General features: G+C 44.4%; 1 pseudogene; it reads right to left on the bottom strand.

Annotated features, from left to right (window-relative positions):
- Nucleotides 1–207: 207 nt before the first annotated feature.
- Nucleotides 208–13,935, bottom strand: part of LOC121835709 — a 64,542-nt pseudogene continuing 50,814 nt past the window's right edge.

Raw genomic sequence — 13,935 nt, forward strand, 5'->3', positions numbered from 1 at the left:
TTGGTATATTGAGTGTCTGCTTAATATGTGGTCTTAACGCGGACACACTCGGTAACTAGATCCAAAAAAGCAGATACATTTTTTTTCTCCAAAGCTCTGAACACCTATGCAACACAAGTGATTTCGCCGGAAGGTTGCACAGATGATCTCAGTATTTGTTTTAATAACATAGAGATGTGAAAGGTCTTTAGATTTTCATGAAACACACTAATAATAAATGCTGGATTCTGTATCATTTGCTGGCTTGCATGTGCAATTACTAGGATCTTGAACGCATGGAAGGATGAAGTTGTCCATGAAGGGCTTAATTCTAACGAAATACATCGGGAGATGGGTGACGCTGCATGACAACACGGTAGAGGTTATTAGTCCCATCATGGTCCAGCGGTTATCCTTTGTCTTGTACACCAGCGGACCTCCACTGTCGCCCTGTCTAAGAATCAAGAAGCCGAATTAGAAGAAACTAAAGGGCTTAAAAAGCGGGAACCCACGCGGAAGCTAATTTACATTCGTTCACGTCTCATTACGATATAGCGCATTGTGGGGCAGCCATCGCGCTAGTTTGACGCCTTCCATTTTCGAGTCAAAGAAACCTGTGGCTTGTATTTACTAATAAGCGTACTCTCATTGAAAGATACTTGAAAAGCAACGTGTCTGCACGGCCACGCAATTTTAATTTTTTTTTTGTAACTCAAAACAGGAACCACTAGACATTAAGACATGTTTGAGTGATGGAACGGGTTTAGTTTACGATTCTGGATGTTACGGAAAGCAGTATAGACGAAACTATGTAAACACCAAACTGCCGACTAAAATGCTTATTGCTGTCTGTCCAGTTTGACTAACACTTTTCTGTCCGCTACTCCGGAAGCTTTAGAAGTTATAACAATCAATTCTAAAATTTCCAATCAAACTTCCGTGATCACCTCAGAGAGCACTGCATCGAAGAGCTCTACTGGGGGTCACAGAGAAAGTGTGAATACACGTGGGCTCCCATTTCTCGGAAATTGTTTCTATACCGAGTTCATTCATAAACTGACAGTGCGGGGAAACCAACGTGCTTCTTGGACCAGTTATATGTCTATATGTTTCCACACAATCTCGCTCCCGCCCATACTAGCGCCACGGGAGCGGAGTCAGATGATGAAAGGGAGGCGGTTGATTGAACCGGCGAGCGCGTACCTTCCATCGCACTGCCAGCTTAGGGGGGAACGAAGAATAGGCAGAATGCTGAACATTCGGAGATTGTTCGTATTCCTAGATAATAGTCGTGGAGGCAGTCTATCATTAGGAAAAATATAAGAAAAAACAACCTAAACACAGAGAAGTCACTTCACTTCCGGTCCAAAAGAGAAATATATTGAGGAAAGTAGTGGTTGTAGGGATGAAGGTGCAGAATGGCTGCGGGGAGGAGCTTCAGTTGTTCCGCCCCCAGCGCGAGCTTCCGACATTAGACGACGCTTTGACGTCTCGTGCACCTCAAGGGCGCGTGCGCTTCCAAAACACAGTTGAAGGCGCTGAGAGTTTGCTGGCGAATGGGCGTTCTGAAGACACTCCCTATCATTCTCATTCTGTCAGTGAGCACAATCGACAGCGTTCTTAATTGCTGACGCTAGAAAATGTTGCATTCTGAGTTTTGTCACTATAAGTATTACGGGGACTGGCTGCACCCCGTCTCCCTTGGGCTGCCAGCTGTTTTCAGGGCCGTTGAGCGCATCCGAGCACCTACGTACGATATTTATATTGACTGCAGATGTTTTTAAACGCCTTCGAAAAAAAAAATCGCCATTTTTAGTATTTCAGACTTGCCGTCTTATAACTTAATGGTGCATATGGTCAAAAATAAAATACATGTTTGTCCTCACCGAGCATAAAGATCCGAAGTCGTGCATAGCGCAAACGATGTTCCCATGAAGTGACGAGTCGTTATACAGCTTATCACATTGTTCATTTGGGATTAACCGAACCCGGGCTTCTTACAGCATATCAGGAAATTTATTTTTGAACGGGTACCCTGGTGTCACACCAGTGTCATAGTCGAAATGCTCGGTTGTGCCTGAAATATAAAATCAGATGGAGGCCGAGGGATTAAGCTGACCATGAAACATTTTGGCGTAATTCGAACTGAGTTTGGAAACCATTAATGTTTTTTCTAAATGAGCTCTATCTTTCGAGATTGGTATTCACAAATTGTGTAGGATTTAAAAAAAAATAAAAAAAAACGCAAGAACGTTTGTTACTGCGAGATAGACTTTAGTATATCTGTATCTTCTCCAAGTAAAATTGGTTAACGTTTGTGGTATGAAGGAATCTTAAAGTTATTAATTCCCTGGAGAAGGGAAGCAAGTAGTAGAAAGGACAAGCAAAAATGTTCAACACAGCTCAGTGACATTTACGCCACTGCGAAATCCGCCTGGTCATTGCTGGTAGAGTGCTCCACTGGAAATAGAGACGTCCCTGGTTCGATATCAGGACCAGAACGATTTTCGAAGTAGCGCAAGAGTCACCTAGCTGTTTTTGGAGATTTCTGTTTTTCCTAGGTTCCCCTTCGCAGGGATTATTAGCGTTATTCTTGTCCAGCTCGCTTGCACCTTTGCAATAATCACATTATCATCAAAAGGCATGTTGTTGATTATGAATAAGAATATGCTTCTAAAACGTCGCTAATAGTAGGGTACCTGGATTTAAACACCCGGAAATTAAATGATGAGACCATTAGAGTTGGAATGCTGGAGCATCTTTCGCAACACGTTCAAGGCGAGTTTCACCATTAGAACCCTGTTTTTGAGTTTTCAAATTAAGTTTGTTCTAGTGAGCTATATTGTAAGTATTATATGGCTACAGGTAGTGTATCCCTCTATCTACAGTTATTTTTTTAGCATGGAGGGTATCACGGAATCAGGCTCTTAATGACACTAGAATGCCAGTATAGGAAGGGGAATACCTAGCGAAAGGTAAAATTATTTTTGTACTAGATATTTGGAGCAGTTGTGCCCCAGAAGCATTGAACCAAATGGATACGTGAACCTAAGCGGTTAGACGCCTTAATAGCAAGCCAATACCGCAGCAACATTCTTAAAGGGGCACTGACACCCCAAAGGTCATTTTTTTGTGGTTGGAAACGACGCAAGTTATCCGTTTCTAGGCAGAAACGGAAAAATACCACAACGCAACACAAAAAAAACAGTTCCTACAAGCGAGCGCGCCTTCTTTTTGGCGCCCTTCTCTTCCTCGTCTCGCCTCCTCCTATATTTTTATTTGTGGCGCCAAAAATATGAAATTGAGAAGATTTGTAAGCGACATTTCCTAAATATTTATTAAGGACATTCGTAAAACATGTGTTTTAACGCAATTGTGAACGCGCTACGGCCCTTGTTTTGGAAATACCGAAAATCGGAGTCTGAAGTAACGTCGCCTGCTGGCTTTGTATCATCCCTCAATAAGCATGGCGGTGCTGGCGGCGCACGGCCTATAGGGCAGTGAGGATGATCGGTGAGTGGGGGAATCGGTCGAAGTTCTCTTTTTTAAATGCCCGATGACCTCTCATACTTCGAACAAGAAATCGTCAAGCGGTCACAACAACTGCGTTCGGTATCTGTTTTACCGTAGTTTCGGTGGTAACTCCGCCGGGGCAGCCTTTCACGCAGAACCGGCGCGACGTGGCCCCTCACGTCGCTGACAAAGTCCACTGCGCGTCCTCTTCGACCTCGCACCGTTTCAAAGAAATTGAGATCGCTGAAAGGGACCTAAAATAACTTCAAACTCGAAAGTGAAGCGTCGTCTGCTCACAGCAGCAGGCGGCGGTCACAGAGAAGAGAGTTTGACCGCGAAAATCCGGGCGAACACACTTCGGGACGGGATGGTTTGGAGGCGTGAAAGAAACTTGAGTTGCAGGACAATTCAATCTTTGACGTCACTGCACTAGCGCGGATCGCGTCGGAAGCTCAAATTCGGATTTGGGAAATTGTTTTTTTTTTTTTTACTTCACAAATACTGAGTTCCCAAGTTTCGAAGTTTGAGGATACTGTCCAGGCATCGTTTTCAATCGTTTCGGATTATGAAGAAAATCTTATTTTGACCTGTTAGCGCCCCTTTAAGCACATCTGAGTGCATCGGTATACCCCACCTTCAATTACTTCTTGGGATTTTTTCTCGGAGATGGGGTTTACTGTCATCAAATCTTCTTTGGCATGAGACCCGTCCACATCTTCAGACAAAAACTGGTTCTTCCACATGATCGCTGCAAAAAGGAACAAAAAAATAGATATTGATTAATGTAGGTGGATTCTGTAGGTGCTAGCATTTAAGAGTGCATCAACATCGTTAAATAATTACAACAAATTGTTGCGAGTGGAGTCCCAGGTAATATGCATGTATAGTTATAAACTATATTGTTAATAAAATTCATCAAATCATTGGAAAATCAGTTTGCCGTGGATGTATGCAGAGTGAAGGCGATTTTATTTTGCGTGGCACCATACATCATACTTGCTATCTTGAGGTTTTATACACGCGGTGAGGACTTTAGAATACACATTATAACCACAATGTATTTAGACGGTCTGTAAAGCAAGGTGGACAATTTTTAGAACAGTTTTTGCAGATTTGGGCCTTGCATCGAGGCGTTGGCCAGTATTGAGTTATACGAAGTCAGTGAGACCAGCAAGCGAGAGCTCAGTTTTTTTACGAATTTAATGCGTTCGCATTACCACGGCGCTTCATAATGCCATACCGATTTTACCAGTTAGCAAAGAACACCTAAATTACGTTTTGTTCGCTTTTTATTTTTTTTTTTTTTTATAAAAGGGGATGAATTCTACGCGATTTACGCGTATGCCGAAATCATTATCCCAAAAGCCTTGGGCTTTCTGAAGGAATACAGTATTTTTATTTAACTGCTTATATGAATAAGTGAACCATAAATTACTTTGACAGAAATTTTGCACCTCAACTTTCACTTGCTGCCAAAACCTTTGAGTTTGTTTTTTGACGCTATAATCACTGTAGCTAACGCGGACGCGTTCATATTTACTATATACATATCTGGTATCTGGTATAATTTGTAAACAAAAGTGCTTTCCTGAGTTAGTTTCTTACGAACTTTGCCGTTCCGAGTCGTCACTCTCATACAGAACAGCAAGTAAGCTTACGTAATGACAAGGAAACATGCTTAAAAAGAGCATAATGCAAGAAAAAAAGGTAAAATAAAGTGTTAATGGTTTCTGTAACATTTCAAACATTTTCTTAAAAGCGAGTATTAAACTTTGCAATTTTTTTTTAGGATGAACCGCTGATTTTAAAACCTTAGGAAATTTAATATAGGTGCTTCTCAACCGCACATTGAATTTCTAATGTTTTAAAGAGTTTCTTCAAAGCAATAAAATAGTTTAAATGCAGATTTTATATATTCTATACAATTATAATTTGATAGGCCCTTTGGTGGACGCGCAGTGTACTGGAAAAGCGCTTTTAATAATACATGAAAAGTTTAATCTCCCCTTGTACCACAAATAAAAAGCAGTGTCGTAATTTCGTGTAATAAACGAACTCTAACTGTTAGTTAGGTATAACCTAATTTGTTTTTACAGGGGTACACTGCAGCGCCCAAAGGGATTATCACTGGAAAGCTAACAAATTATTCCAAAACATTGACGCTATGGTACTGTGTATCCGATTTCATTCTTGAACTATCGTTGGACAGAGGGATTATATAAAACATCAATTACGTAGAACGTCTCATTTTTAACTTCGCTATCTTGATCGGACATTTGCGAATTAATGTATGACTATACTCCGTCTCATCGTTCGATGGACTAAAGCTCAGTGCTACAGGCCGCTGGGTCCAATAAGGAACCCGATAAAGTCACGTGACTTGTTTGCTGACTGCATACGCTTGCTACTACTAAAGACTGCTAAAGGGACTAAATATTATCTGTATGCGATGTGACGAAGAGAATCCGGGATAAGAACCAGTATCGACTAAGAAATGAAGATGAGTCAGATCGAGTGTTCGACAAGGGAGCGTTTGTACGGACTGCGTGTGGACAGGGGATACAGGTCCAGGTGCGTTCACAAAGGTTGGATTGGATTGGCTAAACGACTTGCGCCCTCCAGCTTCTCCAAACAGTTGACATGTTTACGAAATATGGCATGAATGTCCGTGAGACTGAATACCGTGTACCTTTCCTTCACCAATATAAAATAGCGCCCTTTCAAAACAGAGAACCATTTGCAAAAAATTAGTGCTCTTCCTACTCTGCGTATCGAAAGTTCTCTCGCGCACTCTTTTGAAATCCGTTGCAGCACAGATATGAGAGGTTTTATTATCTGACCCACCGAACTCGCTTGAGCATTGCTTCCCGAAATGAAGCATTCGAATGTCCATACACGTTTCAATTTTTCTGTTCTAGCCTTTTGAACATTTTTTGAGCTGTTGGATGACTGGCATTTTAGAGCGCAGCTCTCAGCGCCCGATTGCGGCTTGAGCGGCGTCGGCGTCACCGTCGGCGTCGCCGTCACCGTCGGCGTAACCGCGCGGTGCATGATGGGAAAATTATTCACGTCCCGTTCCTTGAGAATGCAGAAACAATCATCCACATAGCGCATGAATACAGTAGGGCTGTTGGGGAAAGACCTCAGCGCTTTTTGCTCGATTGTCTCCATCGTGAGGTTCGCTGCAGCCCGCGAAGCCCTCGAAAACGACAGCTACTTGACCACAAGAACCAACCCCACTGTGGAGGAGCTGTACCGTCTGCTCGAGTTTTGTCTCGGCAGCAAAAACTTCACCTTCAGAGGGGAGCTTTTCAAACAGGTCAGTGGCACTGCAATGTGTGCGGCCATCTCGGTCACAACGGCGAACCTCACGATGGAGACAATTGAGCAAAAAGCGCTGAGGTCTTTCCCCAACAGCCCCAAAGTATTCAAGCGCTATGTGGATGATTCTTTCTGCATTCTCAAGGAACGGGACGTGACTAATTTTTTGGCACATCTCAACTCTATCGAGCCGGCCATTAAATTTACCGTGGAATCTGAGACGGATGGCACCTTGCCGTTCATTGATGTGCTGGTGAACCGACGAGGACAAGATCTGACCTTTGCGGTGTACCGAAAACCAACACACACCGAATGCTACCTCGATTTCGACTCCAACCATCCAACGAGTCATAAGGCCTCAGTGGTTTCGACCCTGCTGCGTAGGGCAACGGCTATCTGCTCGTCGGAAACCGATAGAAAGAAGGAGAAGAAGACCATAATTGAAGACCTAAAGGAAAATGGCGACTCTAGTAGCTTTATTGAGCGTATCACCCGACGCCACGGTCTCGCCAGACAAAACCAGATGCCAGTAGAGGAACGACAGCCCCATCGAGTCGCGCAAATCAGTGTTCCCTACGTAAAGGGAACCAGCGAAGCGCTCGCACGAGTACTGGGAAAGGAAGGTATTCTGGTGGCCCACAAGACCACGTCCACTCTGGGAACGTTTATGCCAAAACCAAAAGACCGTCTACCAAAAGAAAAAACACAGGGCGCGGTTTACACCATTCCTTGCGCAGAGTGCCCCGCAACCTACATTGGGGAGACAAATAACTTTCCCGAGCGTATCCGGCAACACAAGAACGACGTGCGGAAGTTTGACAGTGAGCGCAGAGCCATCGCCGAACATTGCGATACCCTAGACCATTGCACTGACTTCGCGAACGCGCACGTGGTGGACACAAAGCCCAATTTTCGAAGAAGAGTTTTCTTGGAATCGTGGCAAATCCAGCACACGCCAGAAAACCTAAATAGGTCGTTGGGCGCTCTGCCCTCTGTGTACGCGCATGGCCTCCGTGACCTTACGGAAAAGCTGAGGAGACCATCATCTACATAACTAAAATGTTATTTTACAATGTTTTCAATTTCCGAACTTCTCCTTTTTTATTTTTATTCTTCTTTTTCCTTCTTTACTTTTTTGAAGACGAAGAGGTTTAAAGCTGATGCTTGGCCCGCGTGCCGTCAGTCACCCCTGAAGAAGAAACCGTGTTGGTTTTGAAACGTCGGGTTGCTTTTCAAATTTTAGTTGGAGATACATTTTCGGACTTTAACTCTCATCCAACCAGGCAGATATCTGTCGAATATGTTTACTTTCAAAACTTGTTTGTTCGATTCATATTGTTTATCACGTGTCGTTTTTTTTTTTTTTTTTTTTTTTTTTTTTCAAAGGAAACAATCTAGTGAAAAGCAAGAATGCAATAACACATTGCCTAATACTTTACAAGGTGCGCTTGAGTGGGATCACTGTCTTGTCTTGAGTACGGTTTGGAGGAGGAAGGCTTGCACCGCCGCTGTCATTGTTCTGGGCTCGAAGTTTTGAAAGCTCGCATTGCGCCCGCCACACCCGCACGATGGGCGCGGTCGAACCGTCTCTCCGTAGCAGTGTTCTCTATTGTAGTGGTCTGGATCGCGGATCGAGGCGGTCTCTCTGGGGTCGAGTGCAAACACCGGCAGTCATCCCTTGACACTATAGCTAATGCGTGATGCTCTTAAGGCCTGCCCAAATATACAGCGGAGTGCTAACTTAGTGCTACACACACAGCGAAAAAGTACACCCCTGGACGTGTAAACCGTTGTCCCAGGGTGGACTCCCGAAATGGTGTTCGTTTTACACGCGAGGCTCGGTGTATTTCGTTTGCACCCGAGGTCTCGTGTAAAATGAACATCTTTGAACATGTACTTCGTTCTGCGATCACACGTCTAGGGGTGTTTTTTTACAATGGCGGCCGTTTGACGCAAGACGGGTTCTACGAGCGAGGCCCAGCGCTTTACACGGCTTTTCGCCACAGCGAAAGCGTAGTTTGCACGTGTTCGTTCGTAATCGTCCATACGTGCTGAACTACCGCAAGCATTCACCCCCAACCGCCGACGCCGTATCCATTACGGCGATTACGCGACAGTGGGAGCGACCATCGACTGCATCCAGCAGCGTGCTTCCCCATCGAGCAGGTCTCGTTCGCGTGGCGGTACAGCCGATCGCCGAGGCCTCAAGCCGGTTGCATTGTCACCGACGCCGGGTAATTTCCACAGCAGTTATCTTTTCGCGACCACAGACATGAACTTTATTGAAAAAGCCCGTTTGCCGCGAGCGACGACGAATAGCTCCGACACCGACCCGACCCGACCCTACCCGACCGGCGTTACCGACGTCCCGCTCACCCCTTTACCGCGAGCAAAGTTGTACGCTACGTTTCGACGTATCCACTCATATCTCGTGTGTACGCAAATTTTGCGGCTTTCCGGGTACGAATCGGCTACCGAAACGGCCAACGAACGAAGACGAACTGAACGCCGGCGCTATGCGCCATTTAAACACTCGGTTACTTTTCTACTAGACTATAGCTATGTGGTGTGGTTCCTTACACATAAATGGACTACGTACAAACAAAGCTAAAATAAAATTGGGCGGCTGCTTGCGCCACCTAGTGAGTATGCGGAAAACTACAAAAATGAACGACATTTGCTGATTTGTGGAAGTGACACGCTCGAACACGGACGGCAGCATACCAACACATACATCACAGCACATACATCACAGCACATACCACAAGATCAACATACAAGCATCTACATACACAACCAACGAACAGAGGCACTAACAACCCGACACTCCTACTCAATTGTAATAGAAACCCGCTCGGTATATATAGCAGACTTTTTGTTTCAGACGAAGGTCCGGTGACACCCCCCGTATTTTATATGAACGTAACGATATTACACAATTATTACTTATATAGTACGGCGACATAAATATAATTTGGGAAAGTACACATTTCTCTTAGTCTAGATTATAGCTAAAAGACACCCTATATTTTTAAAAAAACGTTTCGAGCTAGCCAAAATGTAGCAAAATCTGGTTTCGTTTTCGGAAGTTCGAGCGCTCAAGGCTGGAATGCGCTAGCGAAGTGTGTGCTTGCTTCTGTCAAACTATAATCCATTGTATGACGCTCTCAAAGCTGCTGGCTGCAGCCCCCATCTTGGTGTAGGGTTTGATTTACACGCGCTCCCGTGGAAATGAAATTATGCGCGCTCGAGTCGATATTATTGACAGCGTGAAGTATAAACCGAATGTAAACGATTTTGCGAGCGACGAGAACAGCGACGGCGACCCGCTTCGCTGACGCTCGGTCACTCGCGCGACGACGGAAGCCGCATGAAAGCGGAACGATGTTTTCTAGAAATCCAAAAACCGAGCGACGCGACGAGCGATAGTAAGAAATCTTCGTAATACGTCGCTGACTCGTCGCTGTCGCCGTCGCTCGCTAAATCGCTTTATGCAGTTCAGCCTTTATACTCACGCTAGAGCCGACCTGCATTACCCGCTGAGCCCAAGCAAGCGATAAGGATATTCAAATATGTCACAACAGTAGCGTGCATTCGCTAAGAAAACATATATCTCAAATTCCTGCAGTTTGACGTCGGGATCCGTTACTTGTTCTGCTGTCACCTTGGCGAAACGGTCACTAAAGAGAAACTAGTCAGTTCGTTTTATCAGAAATTATAAAAACCTTATCTAGCCACTGTTATGCACAAAAGCACTCTGGAATTTCATATAAATAGTTTAGAATAAACTGAACACAATCGGTAACTTAATTTTCCAGGCATAATAATAAAAAAAATCTTAGAAAACAATGTATTTTTAAGGTGGTTCAAATAAAAAAAACTGAAAAAGGAGCCTTATTTCAGCTGCACTATCACGTAAATACTTTGGGAAAAAAATATCTATTGAGAATTAGGTTTTGCAATCTCTAATTTGCTTCTTTCAACTTTCCAGTTACTTTATGCGTACTTGCAGATTGTATCCTGACAAATCTAGACAAAATTGTATAAAAAGTAACAGTCTATATAAAATTTATAGCTTAATTAAATTCACATTTGTTTGTTAATGTTCAATCTTAAATATGAGTTTTAAATTTCACATCTATTATTACAAATGATTGAATTACATGCTGCTTGATGCATGCTGTGCCGCCCCCCCCCCCCTTTTAAATATATATATCCTGTATATTTGCTGGTTAGTTGTTGTAAACCTCTTAATGTCGTGTTATTTGTTTGTTGTTGCAGGTGTGTGAATGCATATGTTGTACCCCACTCCTACTTGGGCCTTCAATGGCCAGTAGTATCCTCTAAATAAAATTAAAAAAAACAAGTGAGCAGTAAAAATCTGGAAGACAAAAGTAAACACAGAGCCGTGCAAAAAGGCATTCAGTATATGAAACAGATACAGATATGGGCCTCTGGCGGTCCATCGGTTCAGCCTCCACACCGCCTAAAGACGGCAGTGTTGCAATATTACGAACCAGCGCACAGGTAGACAGTTACCAAAAATCCAAACACAAAAAACTCACATCAGCGCTGTGCGAGTGTATATTTTTGTGTATTTGGATTTTGAGTAACTGGTCTACCTGTGCGCTGGTTCGTAATTATGCCGTACCAACTCGCCCAATCTGCCGTATTAATAGTGTTGCAAAATACTTAGATCAACTATAATGCTAATGACTGCAGTGTATAAAAGCAAGCTACTCGTCGGAACGAGCTTGACGGTACGAGAATAAAGAGAATGTTTTCACAGTTAAACTCAGAGTCTGTTGCACCGTCTCTTCCGTCCTCAAGATCGAAAGTGCTACAGATTGGTGACCTGGACATGATGATTGACTCCGAGCACCTGCTATCCAGGGGAATGTTCTTCGTGGCCAAGGGCACGGCAATGGCTCTGCCTTTTCGGACGAAAATGCAGTAGGCATATATTCAACTTTCTCAGCCTCCACATCTGCAGCGCCTCCGCAACCACCTCTGCTCTGTCGCATCTAGCACCGGCATCTCCCAGCAATCGGCTGCGACCACCTTGCTTGCCCCACCGGCTTGGCAAGTGAATATTCATCGACATCTTCACACTGTTCACAAGGCATGTTGCTAGCCGACCAGGATCTCCTCATCGTTGCCATGTCAGGCATTCGCTCTCAGTTCGGTTCCTCACCTTAGGGGATGTCGCATCGGCCCCGCAGTCGGCCGGCATCCCCCTTTCAGTCCGAGGCTGTACACTCCAAACTGATCGAGCCGGACTGAAAGCACGGCAGGGTCGATTTCCCCCGTCTGCTGCCTCATTTCCCGACCTCGGCGTCAACTACCATGCACGGCTTCCAAACGCTCTCTTTCCTGCTCTCTAGTATGTCATCCTGCTTGCGGTACATGTCAACAGCAACGACACCTCTCAGGAGCCGCAATCACTTCAACAAAATCGTGCCATTCCTCACAGTGCAGAGCTGAGGGCGATAGCTCTGCGGCAGTCTATCGGTTCAGCCTTTGCATCGCCAAAGATGACAGTGCTACTCATACTCGTCATCACGAGCTCAACGACATGAGAATAAACAGAATGTTTTTATTGCTCGGAGTCGGTCGCAGCATCTTTTCCGTCCACAACATCGTATACTCTATAGGTAGTGAGCAAGAGACACACTTCAGATGAAAAGAACAAATGCTCAGATCACACATGCCGCGGGTGTCCAAAATTATCCGTCATGTTGAATATTGTTTTGGTTTTTTTAATTCTAACAGAAGACAAACATCATTATCGCGCAATCAAAATGAATACTTACGAAACACCTAAGTCGCAGTGTAAGTGTTCATCGCTGAGCTGCGGCTGTGGCATATATGTATTTATTTAAAAGTGCACCGATGATAAAACCTTCAGGTTTGGCAACAATACCGAGATTACAACGGTTGTTGTCCATTTTAAAATACAAAAGAAATAAAAAATACCGGAAACAATGCAAGGTACAAATCTGCACAACAGGCTTCCGAATTCAACTACTTCGTCGTACTGGAGTTTGTTACAGTAATAACAGCTTTGGATGGGCTGGGAGGACAGCATTCACACTGAACTGGGTGCCTTGGTGACTATCACCAGTGTTGAGGAGTTGCCACTCCAGAGTTGGAACGATTCCGCACTTCCACAACCCTGGAATCGAATGCAAATAAAATGGTGGCAGCACTGGAATGGAATGGGAATGAAATTAGTAGTTACATTTTGCCCAGAATAGAGTAGGAATGGAATAGGCTTTGTTCTAATGCGAGCTGCTTAGATGCCGTCAAAGGGGCTTTCGAAACGGCATTATTGCACTTAGGTAACTGACGGTTTGGTTATCTGACTGCTTATGTTCCTTCGAGGATGAAAGTGGCAACCCCAGTGGAGCAACCCAAACTGTAGAGTTGTAGGCTGACAAGGGCAATTTACTCGATCTTAATCCAGGGTAAGGGTTTTGTACCTCAGCGTTCCAAAAACTACCCGTGCCCAGCACTTTTCAATCTGTGTTGTCACGTGACACGACCCACCGGAGTAACTCGGATCTATTTGGGTAAGATTTGGAACACAGCCAAAGTGTCGTTCCTGGTGCTGCGAGATGCAACCATAAGGCTGTTGGGACCATGTGTGATTACAGCACCAGTTGCAGGCCACCAGGCACGGACAATGTCACACCGCCCGCACTTCGTTAATACACGTGACTCCTCACTTATTATGTATCTCGTAAAAGTGGAGGACATATACGGTTCTTTTGTGGAAAAGATGGGCGACTTAGTTTTCCTCTCTGTTACGAGGCTTTTACACCTGGTGGTGCGATCAATATCTGCAGTGCCCCCATACCAATTGCCACTAGTGCTATGTGCGACCAAAGCTCAACTTAGTAAAATCAATGATTGCGGGTAGGGTTTTGAATTTTGCAGTTGTCTACGCATTTCACAACGCCAGCTTTACGCCGACGTTATTTTCCGGTAACTTAGTACTAGCTGTCAAGTGCCATTTTCACAATTGGGAGGGATTGAGAGGAATGGAATGCAGCAGTTCAGCCATTCCAGGAGTGGGAAGGGGCCCAGTATTTCCTTTCCAGGAGTTCAAAGGAATGGAAT

Source organism: Ixodes scapularis, unplaced genomic scaffold (assembly GCF_016920785.2).
Source record: "Ixodes scapularis isolate PalLabHiFi unplaced genomic scaffold, ASM1692078v2 PGA_scaffold1__304_contigs__length_218370807, whole genome shotgun sequence".
Classification (NCBI taxonomy): Eukaryota; Metazoa; Arthropoda; class Arachnida; order Ixodida; family Ixodidae; genus Ixodes; species Ixodes scapularis.